Source organism: Neofelis nebulosa, chromosome 1 (genome assembly GCF_028018385.1).
Source record: "Neofelis nebulosa isolate mNeoNeb1 chromosome 1, mNeoNeb1.pri, whole genome shotgun sequence".
NCBI lineage: Eukaryota > Metazoa > Chordata > Mammalia > Carnivora > Felidae > Neofelis > Neofelis nebulosa.
In genome coordinates this window covers 3059000-3082546 of record NC_080782.1, presented here as the reverse complement: position 1 = coordinate 3082546, position 23547 = coordinate 3059000, and the positions used below count along the sequence as shown (strand labels likewise).

The window sequence follows — 23547 nt, the reverse complement described above, 5'->3', positions numbered from 1 at the left end:
CGTTTCACCAAAGGAGAAGACGTTTCTGACATTTAGTACTTAAAGCAGAAAACTATCTGGTGTCGATGGGTGAAATACACACATCGTGGGAGTGTGATCTTTCTGGCTATGAAGCTATGTTGACCAACGGCCCTTTGTTTGCAGGTTTCCTGCCAGATAAGCAACCTTCCCTTGCCAGCCTTGCAGAGCAAATTGCTGGGATGCCAGGTAGCTCCCCCCCTTTGTAGGCGAGCACGTATGAGGCATTAATTAAAACCCTGGATTGAGCTGCTGAGTGCACATTTTAAGAGTGGCATTGAGTTATTTGCTACCTTTCCCTGTGAACAGATTTTATAAGAAAGTTGAAACTCACCAGTAGTGCTGGCACACTGCCCAATTCCAGATCTTGAGTGTTTTGTTCAGAACCTTCAACTGGACGGAAGGCAAATATTATTCCTGTATGTGAGCCCCTCCTGACCTCCCAAGAAATGTCATACCAGCGATGACGGCGACGGATTACTACTTACTGTGCACTTTAAACTCTCTGGTTAAAATCTGTCTACGTCATGTTTATTTTCATTTTTCTCTGCAATTTGTTTTCCATGCTGAAGCCTGTTCACGTTTGTGCATAAAAATTATTCCAGCCTTGAACGTATATTTACCAGAAGCGCAAATGAAATCAACAAATATTTATAAGGCGCGTGGTAGGCACGGGACAGCACGGTCCAGGTGGCAAGGAAGCATAGGTCGTCCTGTAATTCGGTCCTATAGGTAAGGAGACAAGTGCAGCTGGGATAATATTCCCATCAACTGACCTGGCTAAAACAAAAATGTTTCCCTTATTGGAAAATGGAATCAGCTACCTTCCGTAAGAATTTATTTTGAATCAGTAAGATAAAACGTGGTACTAAACATATAGGGCTTGGAAACTATGGACTAGGCACCCTCTGGGGGTTTAGAGGAAGCAGAGACCTTTCATGGAACCCCAAGAACCCAGAGTCCAGTTGGAAAACATGCCCACCAGGAAATACAAACACAAAGCAATTCACAAAACTCACATCACGGAGGGAAAAGACACAGACACCGCTCTGTCTCCACCATGGATGTGGCAGACATAGGCACTCAACGTCCATGCTCCATAGCTGGGAAGGGGCCGTTTTCCTGCTTTGGGAATGGATATGATAGCACACGCACTAGAAAACACAGGAGTTGGGGCGCCTGGGTCGCTCAGTTGGTTAAGCGTCCGACCAGCTCAGGTCATGATCTCATGGTTCATGAGTTTGAGCCCTGTATCGAGCTCTGTGCTGACAGCTCAGAGCCTGGATCCTGCTTCTGATTCTGTGTCTCCCTCTCTCTGCCCCTCTCCCACTCATGTTCTCTCTCTCTCTCTCAAAAATAAACATTAAAAACTTTTAAAAAATAATAAAACACAGGAGTGTTTGAGGCATCATGTTCAATTTTTTTGAAGGAATTTTGTGATTCCTTCTTTTGACAGTCATTCTGGAGTTTTTCCCTTGTGGCTTTGCCCTCACAGTTGATGAAATACTGTTCGCCCCGGGGATCCCTAATGGGCATCCCAGACCAAGGATAGAGTGAAGAAAAGGTTTCCTAATTAACAGTGGCCTGCTGCTACCGTGAATGGAAATCATATTGAAATATCTGTGGATGTTTTAGTATGTATTGCGTTGCATATTTAAATATTTAAATTCATGTTCCAAATTATAGAAAACAAGAGTTTCCAAAGTGAAACAAGGACGGGATTTACAAACAAAAACATTCCTGACAGCTGCATGAGTTCCCATTGAATTTAATTTCCATTCTGAGATTTTTATCATTGTATAATCGATTGAACATATTTTGTAACTTCTTGGTTGAAAGATCAAAAATTTCACTTCCCTCCGTTTTTACAACTTTTCCAACCACAAGACATCAGTGTCCAGTGTGGCACAAGAAAGCCTTAGAGATCGTGAGTAGCATCTCATTTCTTAATTCTTTGTACTTGGTCTTCCTATTCAAAGTCGGGGGTTTGTGGGTCAGAGTCAATGCCTGGTTCCAGAGCTTCCCTCACCCCGTGGTATGCCACCTTCACGTGCCCTTGCCAGGTGACCGCTTCAGCAGGCAGTCAGGTCTGCCTTCGTTCTTCTTGACCTGTGTAGAGTCCTTACGGATCTGCACCCGACTCTACCCTTCACAGAGCTCTGCTCGGTCATCTGTCCCGATATGCGGAGTGTTTCCTTGTAAAGAACGATCTTCTGGAGACACTTTGGGATGCAGATTCCGGGACTGTATCATCTCTGTTTCTTGACGTGGTGGAAATTTGTTGCACTCCCCCTGAGCATTAGATTTCTTAAAGACATAATAAATTCATTCCATACAGTTTTTACAACATCACAACATGAATTTAATAAATAGCATATCGAGCCTATGCTAACTATATATGCACACTAAGGTATGACACCCAACTTCAGAGGTCAATGAACCATGGGGAGGGGTGAGGTTCCTGAACTCTGCACACCTTGCCTCTTATAGTTGAACCATGCCTCATTTAATGCATTTAAGTCCTCCTGGTGATAATCTGGGGATGCCTGCGATGCAGCATATAGGAATCTTTGCGCTATATGGGAATTTTTGCGCTATATGGGAATCTTTGTGTTATGGACGATAACTGTAGCCTGTTCATGTTTTGCTATAGGAAAGAAACTAGTGTTTATTTGAGCACCAACTATATGCATGTTTCTGTCCCGGATGTGTTCCTCAGGCTAGTGACTCATATGGACAAAGAATCGGTAGGGTGTTCTCCATACTACCTATAAAGAAATCCAAGCTCAAAGCAGTTTATATGACTGGCTCGAGGCCACACAGCTGGAATCTAGAAAGTCTACCTCTTGAGCACAGACCTAGTTCCAAAATTGTAGCTCTTTCAACTGACACAGCTTCCTGGACACTACCATCAACATGACAGTTCTCTCCCGAGGGACGTAAAAACTACATTATGTCGTGGTTTGAGGTGTTCAAGAGTCTTCATTCACCCTGAAATCTGAATTCTGGTATTTTTACACTGAAACTCAGATTGTTCCTGCCCATCATATTAATCCTAAACACTTTGAAGAAATAAGTCTTTTATAGGCTTGCCAATCTTTTTCTCTTAAAAATATAACATTTTCTAATCCTCGGAATATGTAGAAAAACATTATTTAAAAAAAAATAAATTCAAAGAGTTGAAATAACTTTTTGAAGTGTGTAATGTGAGAGGCTAGTGTTTTCCTGCCCATTTCCATGGAATAGAACCCTAACCTCATTCTCTAATTGTTGGCCTTTTTGCTAAGTAATTGGATTCGTGAAACTATGACCGTGGCTTTGGGAACACATGGAAAATTTATATCCCCGTTCTTTATTCCACACGTACGTCTCCCTCTGACGTTGAAGTGAATTCTGTGCAACCAACTTTTTGGATGCGAATTCTGGAAGCTCATTTGAAGCAAATTCTGTGCGACCAACTGTTTGCAAAGTTACTTTTCTAAGAAGAAGGATTTGGGTTCTATTTTTAATAAAGGAGATATTCAGAATAATATTCTCATGGCGGTGCAGTCTGAAAGACACAGGGAGGAACCGTCAGTGACTCTTGTCAGATGGGGGGAGCGGTTAAAGTATCTTCTCTAATATAGATAAACAAATGAGTCAAGAAAAGGGAATCATTATGTTTTTATTAGGTAGTTACTTTTTGTTGAGTTAAAATTTTATGAAAACCATCTGTATTTGTTGAAATTATTATTATTTTATTTATTTTAATATTCTGCAGAAATGAGTCACTTTGTGACCGACCAAATGTTAACACTACTGGTATTTTTGGCCACATAAATCTTAGTTGGGGGGTTTCATCCTGTGTCAGCATCCCAGTCTTCTATGCACTGGGCACCAGTGGCACCCCTCCCCCTCCCCCCCAGCCGTGACAACTGAAATTGTTTTCAGATTTTGCCAAGTGTCTGCTCAAGGGCAAAATTGTCCCTCATCCATCCCGGTTGAGAAACACTGTGTTAGGGTAATATCGGCTTATCGTATTGAGTATTCACCAGATCCCAGAGACTTTTCTAAATACTTCCAAAAATTAATTCACTTAATAATCAAAACGACCCAGGGTGATAAGTATTATTGTCCTCAACTTACAGAGAAGGAACTGAGGCTCAGAGAGTTTGGGAATCCAGGCTTGTAAATGGTAAAATAGGGCTCAAGCCAAGGCTGTCTGACTCCAAGGTCTTAACTCTTGACCGCTACCGAAAGTTTCCACTCTGGTATTGACAATAATGAAAAATCAGAATACAAGAACAGTATAATCTAGTGATTTCTAGCATCTGTGAAAGCTCGGGAGAAGCATTGGGATGATAAACCAGAAGCTAGGGGACGTGGCTGGAGAAGATCATTTCATATGTGAGGACTGTCTGAGTATCCCTCTTTATACAGCTTTATTATTTAAGCGACATGCATGTATGACAGTGCACAAATTAAAGCAAAAAGAGGGGGAAAAATATCCCCAGTGGAAACAAACCGAAATATCTAAGCCCAATAACACGTCTGACTGGCGACATAACCATTCAAAGAAAAGAAGAGGTCCAAATGCCATTCGAACACTGTGTAGCCACCTTCGTTTTCAATGGAGCTCATTGTAAGGACAACAAGGGAATCGAGAGTATTTTAAATCTCACTCACTGGATCAACTGAACATGTTAACAACGGGACATGATTTTTCAAACTATGTAATATATTTTGGATAAAGCAGACAAGCTACTATACTAATATTAGAAACCACAACGGTCAGTTTAAAGGGAAAAAAAAAGTTACCAAAATAAAATCCAAGACATCAATAAAAATATTGTCAACCTAAATTACCGTTGAAAATATTAATACATGCTCATAATTTCATTTGTAATATTGACTGCTTTCTGTACACTGAAAGTTCTAGAACCTGTGACGCCCACGTGCCACAGCCATATCTTGCATCTACATCTCGGTTTCTAAAACCAGCCCAGGAAACAGAACCAGGGCTTCTTGAAGAAATGGATAATTTTAGGTGTGAGGCAGGCAATTTACAAAACAAGCCGGGGTATCTTGTTCCAGAAAGACTAATGCCAGCATATCATCTGCTGAAGCAAGACGAAGGGGATGACCAACCGCCAAATGAGAATGATTTTGGCACCAAGAGCCCTAATAAATGCAAATCAATGCTAAAAAAAAAAATCTTTGGAACCATAGTATATGAGGAAAGTAAACAGAAGAGAGGAGGGGAAGTCATTGGTCCACTGAGGAGGTCTACCATTACACTGAAACCCTGCTATGACAATTGATAATCAAAGGTAAAGCACTCACCAGGGATCTTGACACATTTGTAGTCTATACCCCAGTTGAGGCAGGAAAACTCTTTATGAAAGAGTGCCATCTAAGAAATAAAAAAGAATGGAGGTATTAAAAAATCACTATGCCGTAAACCTCCCAAAAGCAAATTGCTGTAGACAAAACTGGTCAATGGATACCAAAACCATTCCTAGTGAGTGGCCAATGAAGGAAAAATGGATTTGCAGTGACGAGATCAGTCCGTTAAAACCTTCAAGACTGGCATCGTTGGCAATGGCTGCTCACCAGGATTACGTGACCAGTGTGGTACAACGTGAAGCACGTGGCTGGCAAGTAGCTATTGGCTTATCATGGAGAATAAAGGGGATAGAGTCACAAGTTAAATGGCACCTTGTGGAAACACACAAGACAGGACACAGGTGTTCCACAACCGGTTTGTGACGTTGGAAAGTCGAGGTCGGGGGAGGAACTAGGCAAGGGTTCTAGACCAAGTGAGATTAGAGGCATAGGAGGCACGCATCTTGATTGGATTTTTGTTGGGAATATATGCACTCGGAGGACTGAGTATTGGTGAGAGAAATCTGATCTTTGCCTGCCAGCAGATAATCAGGAGCTCTTGTTAACTGACTCAGGGGAAATAATTGAGCCCGGTGTAACAAAGGCAATAGCTAATAAAGAAAAGTAATAATTGTGACAGGGTATATTTTACTCAGACATGTTTATATGTACAGATATGGTTATCATTTTGCCACATTGGCTTTAATAATTAAACACGGTGGCTGAAAGAAGTGGTTGTAGTATCTTTTTCAGCATAATGGACTATTTCAATTAAATCTTAAAATGTTTTAGATCACATAGCCTCTTCATCATTCCGGGGGAGAGGAAAGGATCTGAAACCCAAATCTCATAACTAGTTAAATAGCTTTTACCCTTCCCAGGTGAGGAAAAGAGGATTTCCCCTATTCCTCAACAGCTAGATCGACCAAGGAAGGTCCTCACGTACCTCATGAGGCAGACCCCCACATGAGCCACACCTATAGCATTTCTAAGCTATTCTAAGAATATTCTAAGCCATTCTAACTATTTCTAAGTTGGCACTCTTGATTTCCCTACCCATTTTTCCGCTTCAAGTTCAAGTTAGTAACTGTTGCACGTGATCCCATAGGCATGCTAGTTCAGCCCAGGAAGTAAGGCGACCCTGTGAAGGGGTCTTTGCAGTCTTGTGGGATTGGTTCTCCCTGGGCATGCGATGGGTAAGGTAGCAGAGAATCAGTCTGATGGCAGTTGGGCAGGAGGTTCCTTATAAAGGCTGCCCTGCATACAGGTCATGGTGAACAGCACTACAGAAATTCCATTCTTTCGGGGCATGCCAAGACAGGCCTTCCAAGGGCATCCTTATAGACAGTGACTTGTGTGTTAGGTGGGATGGCCTGAGAAACGAATTTGGACTGGAGGTTCAACACACAAGTCTTGGCTACTCATGGAATTCAGACTTAAGTGAAAAGGAAAAGACATTTTGCAGAGTGGGAATGGTGTGGTGGTCAAGGATTACGGAGGGAAAATTAGAACAAGTCTGCTTGAATCCCACTCGGAAGAAAGTCAACCATGATGGACCCCACCAAAGCCTCAGCATAGCCGGCGAGCCCGCAGACCTCCATGTCCCTTTCCGTCACTGCTCTGGGAGTGTAAGTGGACCCTCCTCTCTCTCAACCCTCATAATGTCACCAGTAAATTCTTAATTACTCCCCCAGGCTTTTAAATGTGGGTATTCTTGGGGGACACTCACAGAAGAGAGCGTGAGCTCAGACGACATATGGGCAGGTACAACAGTTGCTGGCCTGAATGCTCATCCAGTAGCCCAGACTTCCTGGTAACCCGGGTGAAAGGAAGGACCACATGACGGTTGGTGCTGAGCGCTGGTGGCCAGCAGCATGCCTGGTGAGCAGGAGACTCTAAGAGAAAGTTCGATGAACAGGTAGAACATTCTCCTTCATTAGGTGGAAGGTTATGAGACAGCTGATACAGGTGAGGCAGGAGTGAGGAACAGGGAAGCAGGTCTGAACTACACCTCCTCCCATGCCTGATCTCAAATTTAACATCAGCCACGAGGGAAAGAGAAAAGTGAATTAAACATACAGGTCAAATTCTAATCACTTTCATGCTGGTGGTATGATGATTTTCGTTCAGGTGACAAAGATGTTAGGAAAAAAAACCCAAACAAACAACACCGTCTAAACCTAAAGCTGCCCCGAGAAAACTTCAGAAAAACAAACGCTGTCTTTCCTAATATCTCGAATCTCATCTTTCTTGTTGAAAACACGTAGGCATTAACTTCTCTGTTCAAGATTTACAGTAAGCACAAGAGAAAGATTTCCAGAACTTTTTCTGTTGTCTATGTGAAGAAACTAATTGACGGCTTAATAATCAGTCATCAATAAACGAGTCCCCTGAATATTTCACTGGAGTGCAGTTATAATGAAATAAAGTAGGATCTCATATAAAGAACAATGACCACAAATTCCACATAAGTCAGTTTTTTGCTTGCTCATCTGTTTGTGTGAGATGTCCTCTCTCAGTGGCCTTCCTTGTGCCCGAATAATCTTTGGTGGGAGAGTCGGGGGTGGATTGACACTAAAACAGGTACGCGGGGGGCGCCTGGGTGGCTCAGTCAGTTAAGCGTCCGACTTCGGCTCAGGTCATGATCTCGTGGTCCATGAGTTCAAGCCCGCGTCGGGCTCTGTGCTGACAGCTCAGAGCCTGGAGCCTGTTTCAGATTCTGTGTCTCCCTCTCTCTCTGACCCTCCCCCGTTCATGCTCTGTCTCTCTCTGTCTCAAAAATAAATAAACGTTAAAAAAAATTTTTTTTTTAAATAAAAAAATAAATAAATAAACAGATACCCGGAAACGGCCCGTTCTCCTGCTCTGTTACGTTGTCTGTAGGAAGCGTCTGGGCACCACATTCCAAAATCTGCTTTGACTCTTTAAGATTTCTTTGTAAACCTCTGGTTTTAACCAACGGTGTCTGAATTAAGGAAGAGCTGCCGAATCCCACCAGCTGAACACCTCTCACCCCCCAGGAGGCTGTGTCCTGCCCAGCAGGACTCAGTCCTCCCATCCTGCATGCGTGCGACGGGCAGGGAGGAAGAGAGGGGACGATGCGGTATGCGTGTTTCCTCGCGAACGTGTTGAGCATGTGCGCGTGTCTTGGTGTGTTTGGCTGGAAACCCAACAAGGTCTCAGCGAGGGGACAGGAAGCCAACGAGAAGGACCATTTCCACACATAAGTTTCTCTTTTTCGTATGGCCCTGGTTTTATTTCTGCATCTTGACTCGGCCTTCGTCAACATGATAGAGCACTGATTGTACTCCATCCAATTAGCCCAACGTCTCCTTGGTCATAAAACTTTATGCAAACTACAGCTCACAGGCTTTGCAGTCCAGGGAAACAATGATAGGCTTATGACTCCCGAAGATTTTTTTGGCAAATTGCTAATAAGAGCACTCTCTCTCTCTCTCTTTCTTTTTTTTTTTTTCCCACAAGACCTTCAGCTGATGGAAAAGTAAAAGAAAAAAAAACAAGGACTGCAGTCTCGTATAGGCAGTCATGATGACAACTCCATTAATAACACGGATCATTAAAATTTATAAAAAGCTATTCTTAATATAGGATATAAATACATTTCTTGGGCAGAGCTATGAAATTTATAACCTTTTTATTGTCACCAGAGGACCTTCCTACTGTTCCCCCCACCGCACTGTCTGCCCTCTATCATAAATCACCGAGTGGTTAATAACCTAGATTACAACCACCAGTTGCCTTTACAGAATTAAATATTGACTATGTGAAAATGTTATTACATTTTTACTGATCGGAAGACCACAGAACAGCCCTGCAGGACATGTAGCTGGACAGAAATATCTGTGTAATTTTTGTTGGAAATACAGTTACAGGGCACTCAGGAACAGCTGATACAGTTTGAGGCAATGCGGGAGGAAGGAAGAAAGTGCTAGCCCCTTAATTTTACAGCAGGCCGAACATATCAGAAGGAAGCCATTATACTGAAGCTTCGTTCGCACCTTATTTTTAATTTCGGAAGCTCCAGGCCAAATGCATGATGTAATTGCCAAGCCCCAAATGTTAGAGCAATGTGTCGAGGACGATGGCATCCACACAGAATAAAGCTTATTAAAAACATTGGTAGAATCCAAACAAGAATCAGCTATCGTGCATCAACAAAGTGGACACATCCCAATTGCCTGTTACCTGAAGATCAGGGATCTTGAAATCTCTAAATATTTGAGAGACATTTTCCACTCACTCAAGAGAGAATCAGAACAAAAACGCTTATCCCTGAGGAATGAGTTCCTATGATCACACGTGCTAGTACTTGGCATATTTGGATGTTCCGCAATGGTCTGATACCCCAGGACCGGCGAGTAGCCCCGGACGGGGTGAGTCAATCTGATTTGGAGACTGATCCTGTTGGGGCAGGTTAAGTAAAAGAGTTCAGAACACACACCTCCCCCCACACACTATGCTGGAAGGCGGTCAGTGGGCAAGTGGACATACTTACGGCAAAGAATGGAAATCCTACTGAGTCATCCAAAAATCCCAGCCTTTTACTGGCTTCTTTCTTTAATCTAAGGAGGATAATTCACTTATCCAAAGTGTACTGGGAAGGATCAATTACAGCATCTTGGCACTGTAAATTTCATACAGCATCATTTTTTTCTATTCTTTTTCAATAATTGTCATTTTATTTCCTTGACAATACTAAGTATTTTTTCTGGAAAGACCCTATAAGTGGTTGTCACTGTGAACCACAAGCTTTCATAAACACACAAATCTGGACAGTTTAATAAGATTAATTTATGAATTTCTCAAATTTACAACCCTGTAAGGAAGCATTAACACATATTAAATTAAAGGAAATCAAAGGCATCCCACTAAGAATTAGACAACGCCGACCTCATAAAATGTAATATTCCAAGTATTTTAGAATGAGATACAAAAGGAATTAATGACTCTCACTGTATGACAGGTTGGTTATATAACCACACTGTTTTGTGTGTGTGTGTGTGTGTGTGTGTGTGTGTGTGTGTGTTGTGCGTGCTGTGAAATAAAACAGATAGGTAATATTATCAGTGCTATGGAAATTGAATGTTTAGTAAAGAGAAGGAATAGAAGTATGAGACCAAACGTTAAGTCCTGTGATACAACATTTGAATTGGCAACATTCTTATGAATGCCTGTTCTTTACCTGAAGAAGTACCTGTCTTCTGGTTCTCTGGAAAAGTCCTCACATTATACCAAACAGGCAGCGGCGAGCAGAGGCTCGGAACAGAACTGTGATCTGGCAATCCTGCCCCAGGACAGTCGGCACGGATCCTTGGAAACCCTGCTGATTCCAGGTGGGGGGAATCTGGTTCACAAGATGAGGCAGGGGCATGTTTTGTACAGGAACACAAGGAAGCTCGAAAGACGGACGGAGTTGTGTCCGAAGGAGACAGGAGCCACGGGAAAGGGTTCCTTTTATTCAAAGATGGGATGATGTAGCACCACAGGGTGAGGCTGCACTCACCTCTGCTCAGTTTTCTGGAAGACTCTCAGAAAGCTTTAGGCCTCTGCTCCTCTCTAAGAGTGCAGATGGACCAAAAACCTAAATTCAGCTTTCACTGCTTCTGATTCCATCATATGGGCATTTTCTTCCAGCTCTGCGTCCATGATGGTGGCCCTTCCTCAGCCCCCAGGGGGCCACAGGATGGCTGTTGGCCCCACCAGCTCTCAGGATTCCAGCGAGAGCTGGTTGGGTCTCCTGGGGGAGGGAAGCCCAGAGTCAAAGGTGGGTACCCACCTGGACTCCCTCCCCTGTGCTCACAGTTGGGGGGCAGAGGTTCCCAGAGGTTGGGGAAGAGCTGTGGGGTTGGGGATGGGCTGTGCATGGCCGACCCGAGTTGACTGGCGGAGGGCTGATCTCACGGGGAAGTGACAGAACCCATGGAGGACAGCCTTTCACATTCTTCTAGTCTCGTTTTCTCTGATGGAGAACTAATATATATTATTTTTAAACTATACTGAGAAGTTTTGAAATTGTAGGAAACCCCGCAATTCCTAAAAACAATCACCATCCCAAAAACGACCAAAAGTCAAGGTCTTTTGACAAACTTGGGTTGAAAACGGCATAGGGCCACAAGAGGAGGAAGGGAGAGCCCATGAAGCCCTTTCGCCATGTGAATGACATTTGCTTCTAACAATTACAACTCCTCAATGGTTTGGATGCATATCGGGTCATTGCCTTTTTCTAAACTCAGCCGAAGTTAAATTTAAGTGAACCGACTCAAAGGAAAGAAATCTGGAATAGAGTAAGAACGAGAAAACTGGCTTTGACACCTGGATCTCCTTCTTTCTCTCTGTGTGTGGATCTCTCTCTCCCTCTCATATCTCTGCATTTTTGTCACTTTAAAGCTAATGAAATGCATGTACGTCCCTCTCATCTCCATGAGTCATGATAATGAAATGATAACACTACACGTAAGCATCATAATGTGTCTTAAAAAATAAGGATGTCTCAGCCACTCAAACTGACCGGAAGACCAGACGCTATCTGTGTTCTTCTAGGCTTTATTCTAGCATCCATGTCTCTGCACATGTCTACACCACATCCATTTAGGCATTTTGGAGAAGAGCGTTAATTCAGACTTTTGTCAGGCGGGTTCTATTCAAATTCCCATCTTGCCGCTTAGGAACTGTGTGAACATGGGCACACCATCCTTGAATTCTTTGGGTTCTGTGTCTTATCTGTACGAGAGAGGAACCGATATGTAGACTTAGGGTCTGTGCTCAGTAAGTGTTGCTCAGACTCTCTGAAAATAAAATTCCAGGTAAAATTACCTGAAAGGTGGTGAATGGAGGGAGTAGGATATAGTGAATAATTTATATAGCCAGATTTAGGAGTGGCCGAACAGAACTCCCGTCAGGAGTTTTCAGCTGATTTCGGGAAGCGGATTGTAAATTGCTCCTCTGGACTCTGGTTCTCTTTTATTCTGGGTTCAGTAAGGAAACAAATGAACAATCTTAAGTGAGGAAAATGTGTATGCATGTATACATATATGTGCCACTTTGTTAAGATTTGTCAAACTCCTCTCAAAACACATTAAAAAATTATCCTACTTCTCCTTCGTGACCCTGGGGCCCTCCATTTCCTTGCTCCAATCTGGAATGTTTGTTCCCTGGACGCATTCCATGTGCCATCCTGGGATTCTGGGGTGGTCTCTGCCTCCCTCCCACATTGGGTCCCATTTCCTGAAACGTGGTTTTCCATTTTGTTGATTCACATACTTGTTTTTGTACAGCAAGTACTCCAGGTACCTTTTGTAGGAGGGCGTCTCAGTAAATGTAGAGATCTTAAATACCTGACGGTGTCTTTAATTTCCCTTCACCCTCCTTGTCTAGTGGAGCTGGAATTATAGATAAGAAAGGACTTTACTCAGACGTTTGCTCAGTCTCGTTCTTAGCCTGCCAAGTTCATTGCTGATCGTGGACTTCCACACCTGGAATGCTCTAGAATCTTCTCTTTGTTCTCAGAGTTCTGAGATGCCATAACAATGGGTGTCTCTGGAGGGGTTTATATTTTTATTATTTATTTATTTGTCATTCTTTTTTTTAATTTTTTTTTTTTTTTGTCATTCTTTATACTGGGTGATCCATGGTCTCCATGTGGAATCTGGAACCATTCTGTGATTTCTTCGATTTTCTTATTTCTTATCCTCCATTTGTCTGTTTTGTCTTTGATTAGTCTGATAGTGGAAGTCATGGACTGATCCTCAGTTTTCTCATCCTTTTTGCTCTCATTTTCTACCTTTTAGTCTTCTTGTTCTAACATATGAGTTTGTCAATTTTGTTTTCTCATCCTTTGAAAAAAATTCCACATACATATGTATAATTCATACGTTATACATAAACATACACATATTTGTAGATTATATATAATTCACAGATACACATATTTATACATTACATATATTAATTCCCCAGAGTATTCTCTTGTTTCTTAAATGTTTACTTTCCCAGCATCTGGTTCTTGGTCAGTGGATGCAAGTCTCCCTGGGGCCTTTTTCTCCTCCCTGCCCTGGCCTCGTTCACCTCGTGCTCTTTTCATCTCTGTCTGTTCTGGTCTCCGGCTTCCTCCGAATGTCTGGTGCTTCCTGGGTCTCCATGCATCATTGAGAGGCAAGTGAGAGAGTCTTTCCAGGCTCTGGATGGAGGAGAGTCTGTGGCCTTGTGGTTCTGTTTTGAGGTGGTGGAGGATGGATGGATGTGCTTCACCAGGACTATCCAGATGTCAACATCTATGTGTCTTTTCTCCTACCCCGACTCATTTCCTCAGATAGAAATTGTCAGTGTCTCTTGGGAAGGGAAAGCTGATCAGTGGGCAGTGGATGAACAGGAGTCCATGGATCCCCGTGGTCTGGGTTGCAAACTCCTGCTGAATCAGCTATTGGGTACAGTTCTGACCTCCTGTTGCCTCTAGAATCATGACCGGTGCCATCCCAGTCAATGACCCCAGGGAGCGCCCTCCTCTGTGCCCCCTGGGTGGAGAAGGCTGGTCCCTGATGTACATGCATAGACAGGAGTCTGGGGGTGCTGATACTTCTTATAAAGGTGGGTTTGCCTTTGGGGCACCCAGGGGACTCGGTTGGTTGAGCATCTGACTTGAGTTTGGCTCAGGTCATGATCGCATGGCTTGTAAGTTTGAGACCTGTGTCAGGCTCCAAGTTGACAGCATGCAGCCTGCTTGGGATGCTCTCTCTCCCTCTCTCTCAGCCCCTCCCCCACTAGGGCTTTGTGTCAAGATAAATAAATAAACTAAAAAAAATGGGTCCACTTTTCAAGACCCTCTGCACTCTGCCTTCAGCGCGACCTGGTGCCTTGATCGCCTGCACCTACCAGGCTTCTAGAACTTGGCCATGATACCCCCCCCCCACTACTGGGGGAGCTCTAATTCTGGTGCCCTGAAATCCGAACCCAGGCATTACTTCTAACTGGGAAAATGATGCTGCATGATCTCTAAGCTTCAGTCAAAAAAGAGGATGCAACTTGAGCCCTGTTAGGAAAAAAATAACAACCTCAGTGATGGAGCCCTGAGGGTGAGAAGTCCAAGGTCTCCATGTTGGGAGGAAGTCCCAACCCCTGGGCGAGGTCAGGTACAGAGTCAGATTCAGACCCCCAGCCTTCAAGTCACCCTGAGGTTTTTGGGTCCTCCCAGCTCAGGCCCCAGACATCATGGAGCCGTGGCAAGTCTGCCCTGCTTGGATTCCTGCCCCTGTGGGGGTGGCCAGCCCATCAATAGGGACTAGAATACCACTCACCCTTGGATTCCCATTTCCAGTAATGTTTTCATGTTGTCTCCATCTTCTTGCATTTATTCTTTTTTTCTCTTTTCTTTCGTTCTTTTTTTTTTTTTTTTTTTTTTCAGAGAGAGACAGAGAGAGTGAGAGTGAGGGAGAAGCACAGGGAGAAGGAGAGAGAGAACTCCAAGCAGGCTCCATGCCTGGCACAGAGCCAGAGGGAGGGCTCGATCTCAAAACCATGCAATCGTGACCTGAGCAGAAATGAAGAGCTGGACGCTTAACCGACTGAACCCCCAGGTGCCTCTATCCTCTTTTTTTATTAGTCCGTTCGTTCACGTCCACACGCTCCCATTCTGTTTGGTACTAATTCAACTTAGTATACATTTGATATATTCAGAATTATTTGTTGCATGAAAGAAAAAGAAAGAGCATGTCCGCCATGGTGGCTGTAACAAAACCCTCAATCCAGATCTTACCCAAATGAAATAATACAGGTTGGCATTTACAGTTTTTGTGTCAGTCAATAGTTGACTGAGGCTGAATCCCAGCCCACCCACCCGTGAGAAAAGCCTTCGGGGAACTGCGAATTTATCTGGGTCTCTGGTCTTTATGATCTGATCCAGGATGAGCACAACACAGAAGAACTGTCCCCTCCATCCTTGTCCCAAGGCCCTCCTGCACCCTTGGGAAGGCAGCGGGCCCGTGCCAAAGCCCGGATGGGCTCCCTCCACCGCCTGATTGATGAGGCCGGGGGCTGACTGACATGGCTGAGCCATCCGTATTCATTGCCAAGACTGACAGCAGGGAACACTTTGGACTCTGTTTGCTGTTCTGTGGTCTGTTTTACAAAGTGTGCACAGACCTGACCTTACACCCAGGTATTAACTTACAAGCTGGGAGAATGTGGCCCGCGTTAAATGATGTCAAGTGTGTGATTCAAGTAATACATTACAAGGGATTTACGCCCTCTCCTAAAATGCAAGCCAAAGGAGCCTCTTTTCCTGTGCCCTCGAGCTTCTCCCAGCACTGCGTTTAGTGAAAGAAAGAAAACGTAACGCAGGATCTCAATACCACACACGCGTGGTAGCAATAAATAGAGATCGACAGGTAAGCGTTCGAACCAGAAGGGCCACATTTCAAAAAGGAATTCTGTCTAAGTAGCATTTTACTTAAACACGTCTTGGTGTACAGGAATAAACTGTATACATAACCGTTTTACTGGAACGCAGAATGCTGTCTTTGTGGCGTATTTTTCCTGATTACCCAGACTTTCTGTTAAGGTTACTTTCATACTTCTTATTTGCAAAATAAATTTGAACTCGTTAGGGAAGACATCTTCCCAAGTATAAAAGTCATGCATTGTCTGCATAATTATAAAGCAGGTTCAGAGCCTTGTAATTTTTTTTTTCCTTGAATTTTTCGTTCTTTCTTGATGAAGACAGTTCTGAGAACGTTCCTGAATGATCAATGCACTTTCTAAAACGAACCCCTCCTTCTTGTCCAAACCCCGAAAGTAAAGTCTTTAAAAAGTGGAGCTCAAAGAGATCCTTTTTCTGTGTTGAAAGGAATGTAAATTAGTCTCTAAGAATTTGCCAGGAAAACTTTGTGCGGACATTCATCTCACAATGATTTAGTTAATACTTTTGCTTCCCAGAAGCCCTTACGTTAAACTACTTGAGTACACCCCAAAAATACAAAATATGGGGTGATTCACGAGCTGCCCTCTTCCCGGCTGCAGAGGTGCGGGTGGTCAAAGAGGCGGGCCGGGCAGGGGGCAGGCCCCGAGCTGAGAGACCGCAGAGACCCTCCCTGCAGGCCCCCCGGCCATGCGGACAGCGTCCTGTAAATTCAGAATTCTCCCAGCGTGCAGACCCAGGGTGCTCTCTTTCTCTCCTTTCTCTCCAAATCAGGGGAGCTCCCGGGGACACCTGCAATCTCTTGACTCAAGGGCAAAGATGCAAACCTTCCTGACCTCGGGGAAAAAAGTATCTGCCGGCCTGCAAGAGAGGGCATAACACGACTTGAAATAAGGCTTTCGAGGGGGACAACTGACGTGCAGTCCTAAATCTCCCCGACCATTCGTTCAGCCCACGGTGCCGGGCTGAAGTCCTGCACAGCTGAACACACAAGGGGGGTGCGCAGGCCGGGCCCCCGTCCCCCCGCGTCCCCGCGATTTCCCCGGAGCGCCCGACGACGTGCGTTCCTGCGTCGGCCGCGCCAGAAGCCCAGGGCACGCGTGGGGAGAGCGGCCACGTCTGGGGACACGGCGCCCGAAAGTCTTCTCCCACGCAGCGCCGCGTCACCAGCGGCCCGCGTCTCCCCTGGGCTGTGTGAGCCTGTCCCCGGGGAGTTGGGCCGTCCAAGAGAGGTCTCGGCGCCCTGAGAGAACGGGATGAATCAACTGCTCTGTTCCTCCCTCTTTCGGCCGCCTTGGAGCTCAGGAGCCATCTGCCCTCACCAGTGACAACATGCTGCTTATTCAAATGAGGCCCCTCAGCACAAAGGTGGCCTCAGTGGCCGGTGCAGCTTGCGTCCCCAGCAGGAGCCCCCACTTTGTTTAAGCTTTGAAACTCTCTATCGGAGGCAGGAGAGAGTCGGAGTCGAGAGCACAAAGGGGACCCAGTGTCGCCTAATGCATGAGCCTTTCCCGCGGAATCCTAATGGCGCTGCGCTGAGAATTGACACAAACCGTAGAGGAATTAACAAGAGACGGTTCTTTCATTCAGAGAACGCGGTGGCTTCACTCCTTGTGTGGCTCCGAGCGCCGGGCTTTGAAAGGGCCTTTCATGGCCCAGGAAGAAAACGCGGGTGCGGGAGGGGACATTTCCCAGGCCAGCCGCGTGTGCCTAGCAACTGGGCCACGACGCTCCCAGTGCCCGCGGCCCGGCCTTCCCGGGCCTCCTCCGCGGGCTGGCCTCATAGACAGCGGCGGCCGGTGTGGGTGCGGCCCCATAATGAGGCTGCTGTGGGCTTCGCTCTGCTGCGTGTCATTGAGCAATGGGTCACCCGCGCAGTTCAAAGTGCGAGCCACTGAAAAGAGGCACAGTCGCTTCATTAACGATTTGTAAACAGTCTCCAGACCCGCCAACACCTGCACCGGCCCGGGCGGGGGGCCAGCGGGGTGGGGGGTGGGGGTGGGGGGGGTTCTCTGCCGCTCTGCCCGGGACTGCGGCCCCGCTGATGCCACAGAATCACCCCTGTCCCGTGGGGAACCTTCACATGCCTTCCGAGCAGCCTCAGGCCCAGGAAATCGTGCCTTTTTGCTGTTGAGAGGGTTTTTCAAAGGACACGTGAGATCAGATTTGTATATATTCTAATTTTAGAGGGAGAGAGAGAGAGCACGGGCAGGAACAGATGAGGGGCAGAGAGAGACAGAGAGATAGAGACAGAGACAGAGACAGAGAATCCCAAGCAGGCTCCACTCTGTCAGCACACAGAGCCTGACGCAGGGCTCTATCCCATGACCCCAGGATCCTGACCTGAGCTGAAATCAAGACTCAGATGCTTAACTGACCGAGCCACCCAGGTGCCCTAGATCAGAGTTTTTAAAACGTATTTATTTATTCTGAGGGAGACAGAGAGAGTGAGCAGGTGAGGGACAGAGAGCGAAGGAGAGAGAGAATCCCAAGCAGGTGCCACTCTCACAGTGCCGAGCCCAACGCGGGACTCGATCTCACAACCCTTGAGATCGTGACCTGAGCCGAAACCAAGAGTCGGAGACTTAAGCAACTGAGCCACCCAGGCGCCCCAGACTGGATTGCTTTAATTTCAATAGAAGTCACCCTTGTAATCACTGCAGCCAGCAGAAATTCACGTTTTCAAAAGCAGATGGTGGGATGTAGATAAAGGGGTGCAGAAGGCAGGGAGGGTGTCTTCTGGGTGTTGGCGGCAGGGGAGCGCAGGGGGCTGGTTGTGCTGCGGGGACGCCGGCCACAGCCAGCCCCACCTCTCTGCCTCCTCCCCCGGGGTCCCGCCAGCTCCCCGTCACTGCTGCAGCCAGCAGGCCGTGCCTGCCCAGACCTCTGGGTGAGTCCCATGTCAAGACAGGGCTGGCCCGGGATCGGAGAGGGGTCTAGAAGATGCAACTCGCAAGCGGCCATTTTTCTGGCTATGTGGCTGCTGAGTTATTTTGGTTACGATGTTCTTCAGAGGCTGTTGCGATAAGCACAGCTCCGCTGACCTGTCCCCAAAGGCTTGGTCTTTCCCTTGTCATTCCTTGGAGACACAGAGTTCCTAAGACTTTATTATCTCTGGGACCCAACGGTGCTGAGAAGGGAGTGGCCACTCTGTGGTTCCTGGAAGCCCTGAGAGTCTAGAAGATCATCCAGGAGACCACACAAGCCCACCATTCCTGAGCCCGTGGCTCTGAAGGGGCAGGGAGGCTGGGGACACAGAGTGGGGGCAGGAAAAGAGTCGGGAGGGGAAGACGGGGTTGTGGTGGAAGGTGATGCAGGGGAGGCGGGCCTTGGGGTAGACGAGTGGGGCTCTAAGGGCGTGGGTGTGTTTGTCCCAGGGACACCCCCTCCCTGCGCAGATGGGTCACCACACTTTCCCAGGGACAGAAGGAAGGAAGGTGCAAGCCGGGCCAGCCTCTGTCTCCCTCCCTCCACATCCCCACCCCTGCACCAGACCTGCCAGCCACCAGGTGTGGCTGCTTCGTTCGGTCCTCCCCCTCCTTCCTGCGTGTCCTCCTCAGCCTCAGCCGCTCCTCCCAGGTTCTTGTTCCAAGGGCAGCGCTCAACTGAACTGCCCCATTGTACCTCAAAACGGGCACAGGCAGCTGCTGTGGGACATTGGTGGTCGGTGTCTGGTCCCCTCTCCCCCTGCACTGTCTCCATTCAAGCCTCAGCATCCCCTTCTGGAGACACATGGAAGACCATGGCACCTGTAGCTCCCCCTGCCTTCCCAGTGCAGACTCCAGCGGGAGACATCTTGGGGAGCACGGTGTCTAGGTCTCCTGGCCTGTCCGCTCTTAGAGCACCTGGTCACGCACACCTCCTGGGCGACGTGATCACAGAATAACTGCCCACCTCTTTGAAGACATACTTGGTACCGATCATCTCTTCTGTGCTCTGCTTGACCACAGCATGTCTGTTGAGACTCCTTTCCAAGGCATATTAATTCAGTCATGATTCATCCATCTACTGTGTGTGTGTGTGTGTGTGTGTGTAGGGGGATATTTAGACTTCCAATAATGTTGGGGCTACACTTACTATGATTTACTTGGAAGTAATTATGCATTTTGGTGGCTTGAGTTTGATACAGATACCATCTTAACAGCTTAGATATTTAAAATATCCTCCACGCAATGTTGTCTCAATGAATTTTCTTTACTGCAGTGTCTGGAGATATGGTGTTCGGCAGGCACCTGTAACCGCGATCTGATTTATGCTGTGAAATAACACCTGACATTTATTAAACTCTTGCCCTGTGCCAGACACCCTGCTAAGTGCCTTCCATCACGAGCTCGTCTTCCCCAAACCTTGCAGAACCACGCCCCATATGCTGCTTGGAGGGTAGAGTGAGTGCTGGGGCCAGGCTCGCAGAGGGTCCGCCTGGGGATCCCAGGAGCTCTGGGTCCCCCTTCGCTATGGGGCAGGATGTAGGTGGCTGTCGGTCATCTGACTCCCTGAACACTGTTGTCCCAGACCCCATCCCTTTCCCGAGATTATGCCCTTAACAGGAGGCGGCGGAGTGGAGTGTATGGGGTCGTTCCGGTAGGGACCCCCAGGCTATGGCAGACATGTCATCCCAAGTCGGCCCTCATCCCAGGCTGTGAAGGCTGGAGGGAAGAGCAAGGGAAGATACAGCCCGGAAACCGGTCCAGAAGGCGTCACACTCAACCAGATCTCTAGGGGATTTCTCACTGTGTCATTCATTTGTTTCGTCATTCGTTCATTCATTCATCTTTTTATAGGGTGCGATGCCCTGAGCCAAGCACGATAGACTCGAACACTAGTCAGTCGAATACCTGGCCCTTTGAGGACACACGGTTTAGTTGTGTGTTGGGAAATTCTTCTCAAGCTTGCAAAGCTGGGATACTCTGGGGCGAAGGGGCTTGCGACGAGCTAGAAAGTTGTCTGAGCTGTGAGTTCTTCCCAAGTGACTTTGCTTCCTTGTCCTGCCTCTTCATCAGCAGTTCTGGGGGCCACGATATGGGGCAACCGTATGGCGCTGGCCATATCATTTGTTGGCACAGAAGCGAGAACAGAGCAAACCCTGAGAGCAGGTGTAGAATCAACTGACCCTTCGGAGCCGTGGTCTACTCTTGACCGAATATGAATCTGCCTGCTAATCCCAACTCCATGGAAACAGGACGTGACAAGGGCACACAGCTGCTCCCCATTTGCTCGATCCTTGTCTCACACGAGCACACACTCCTCACTTCTGCCCTCCTGCTCTCCTCTCTTCTGTCCTCAGCTCTCTGCCCATGTCCACGGCCTCAGCCATCCAAGAAATCTCACACCCTGCGTCGCCCCTGCACACTCAGAGTGAACACGGAGGCCCGGGTGATGTTCTTAGAAGGTTGGGTAATAGCTTCAGTGTGTTTTAACATTTCTGGAGACAGAAGGTGATACCGGATGCTTTAAAAAGTATGGAGTATTGCTTGCCTGAGTCTCTGTGGTTGGACCACATGACTAAGCTGGGCCGGCACTGCCATTCACGGCTCATTGGGACACATCAAGCCTTATAGCTTTGCCAGCATGTGTGTGTGTGTGTGTGTGTGTGTGTGTGTGCGCGTGTGAGAGAGAGAGAGAGAGAGAGAGAGAGAGAGAGAGACAGCTGTCTCCTGAGATGCTTACATTTCTACAGACTTCCATCTTTAGAACAGCAACTGGGGAGATTGGAGAGAGAATGTTGTGACCAATGGATGAGCAGCATGAAAGACAAACGGACACAGATCCGCCTGTAAGAAACTCACACAGTATATCCTTAAACTTTTCCATGTGTTCCATTAGGTCCTGACCCACCTCGGAGACCCCGTCTACACATACAAATCTACACAGCCTGGGACCGGCGCGGGCTGGCCTGGTACCAAGAAAAACGATGAAATGCATTTTCTGCTCAAATTTTATAAGCGTCTGGGTTCTTAAACCCTATAATTTGCGGAGATGGGGGGTGGATGGAGTCCAGTCGCCACTTTCTCTACCTCTGCCTGGGGTAAGAGATGGCCGTGTGGAAGGGGAGGGTTCGGATTTGGGGTTGATTGGAAGCGGGTCTAAGAGGCAGGGCAGACCCCGGCAGGACGAGACTGAAAGCTTAGCCATCGCTGTGTTCACGTGGTCAGATGTCGTTTCACCAAGAAGCTGACATTGGATGTGAGGCTGTGTCACAGAATGTAAGGAACACTCTAGTTGCGTGGCTCCGTTTGTGACCCCAGGTCCTTCTTTGCTCTTATTAACAGGGTAGTACCTCCGCCTGCCTTAGTCTCGCGTCTCTGGAAGGTGAGGGTTCTGGTCATAAAAGCAATGGGTCCAGGCATAGAGCCGTCATCACAACCTGCCCCCTCCACCAAAGTGCTATGGGCAGTGGACAGCTGATTTTTGGTTCACCTCCCACACCTTTCCTGGGGAACATGCCCCTCTGTCTCCCCTGTGGCTGCAGGAGTCTGTCGATCGTGATGCTCGGCCCCGTCCCCTCTTGTGGAGGACGGGCCGCATGGCCCAACCCTGCACATAACAATTCCCCGTCACTCTGGCAAGGACACAGGCGGGCCCGGCGGGCCCATCTGTGGTCATCACTGGGATTGGTAGAGGGACGCTCAAAGAGTTTCCCCCACCACCAGGGCTGATGATCAGGGTGGGTGTTCCTTTGTGGCTACGCCGAACAAGTCAATCTGTGGTGGAAAATGAGGAGACCCACGTGCATAAATAGGTGAGACATGGGGAGATAAACACAAAGGAGAGGAGGTGTTCAGACAGGCCCCGTGTGGGCTTCCGGGTCCAGCCCTGAGTCCGCTTCTATCCCTGTGGGCAGGAGCGGGCACCTGCCTGGGTGTGTCGGGTCTGTGTCCACACGCACGCGTGTGCCCGCGGGTGCGGCCGCGTTTACAAGGCTGGCAGGCTCTGGACCGTTCCCTCCACGCCTCGAACCGTGAGTCGCTACTTCTGTCGTGTTTGGAGAGCACAGACTAGAGTATCTCAGGGTTTTGTTTCCAATTCTACCATTTTATAAAGTAAAGGGTTTAGAGGAGAAAGTGGTAAAAGAGAAAAATGAAAAACAAAACAAAACAAAACAACTAAATGCTGTTAACCATCTACCTGAATGTAATAATGGGCTAAGACGGCACGAAATTCAAGTCTCACGTACACAAACAGGTGCATCACTGGTATTTGCACTTACTAAACACGTCCTCCTCCAGCAGGAAATTCACATGCGTGACACGTTATTCACATGTTACTTTTGTCACCGGCCGTAGTATGTCTTGTGTTACAGGTGTTCACGCACAAATCTAATTTTCCTTCCTGGTGATTTCTTGGGGACCCGGAATAACCTCGGCATCATCTGGCATCCAGTCTGGAGCCCTGGCAATCCAGTGAGCGAGGCTCCATGGACCCGTGCTAACTCGCTCTGGGGACTTGGAGGTGGTGGGGCTCCTCCCCACCCCCACCCCCTTTATCAATCCCACTTGCAGAATTGATCTCAAGTTTGGCTACTCTTGGATGAGACAGAACCTGCTCACCCGGGCCTCCAAAGCACCTATGGTTAGGGTGTTTTCCCCCTAAATTCTTCTTTCTCTCAAGGCAGCTCGTGAATCGTTTTAACTGAGTGTGCCATTTCCTTCGTGTTTCCACATTTGCCTCCTCGGATGCTGGAGGTTTGTATTAAATACGTCGGCAATATTGAAGGTCCTGGGCCATCTGCATGGAAG

General features: G+C 47.1%; 1 long non-coding RNA gene across 2 annotated transcripts; it reads right to left on the bottom strand.

The window, feature by feature from the left end:
* Window positions 1-1816: 1816 nt before the first annotated feature.
* On the bottom strand, window positions 1817-12872 carry LOC131508067 (uncharacterized). Of its 2 annotated transcripts, XR_009259843.1 has the most exons (8): window positions 12738-12872; window positions 12217-12368; window positions 11912-12123; window positions 11275-11362; window positions 10586-11140; window positions 7112-7277; window positions 5341-5410; window positions 1817-2325 (listed from the first exon to the last, which is right to left on the bottom strand). It is a non-coding gene; the product is annotated as an uncharacterized LOC131508067 (long non-coding RNA). The 2 variants fall into 2 exon arrangements; XR_009259841.1 differs by having other exon boundaries at window positions 10586-11362.
* Window positions 12873-23547: the final 10675 nt, after the last annotated feature.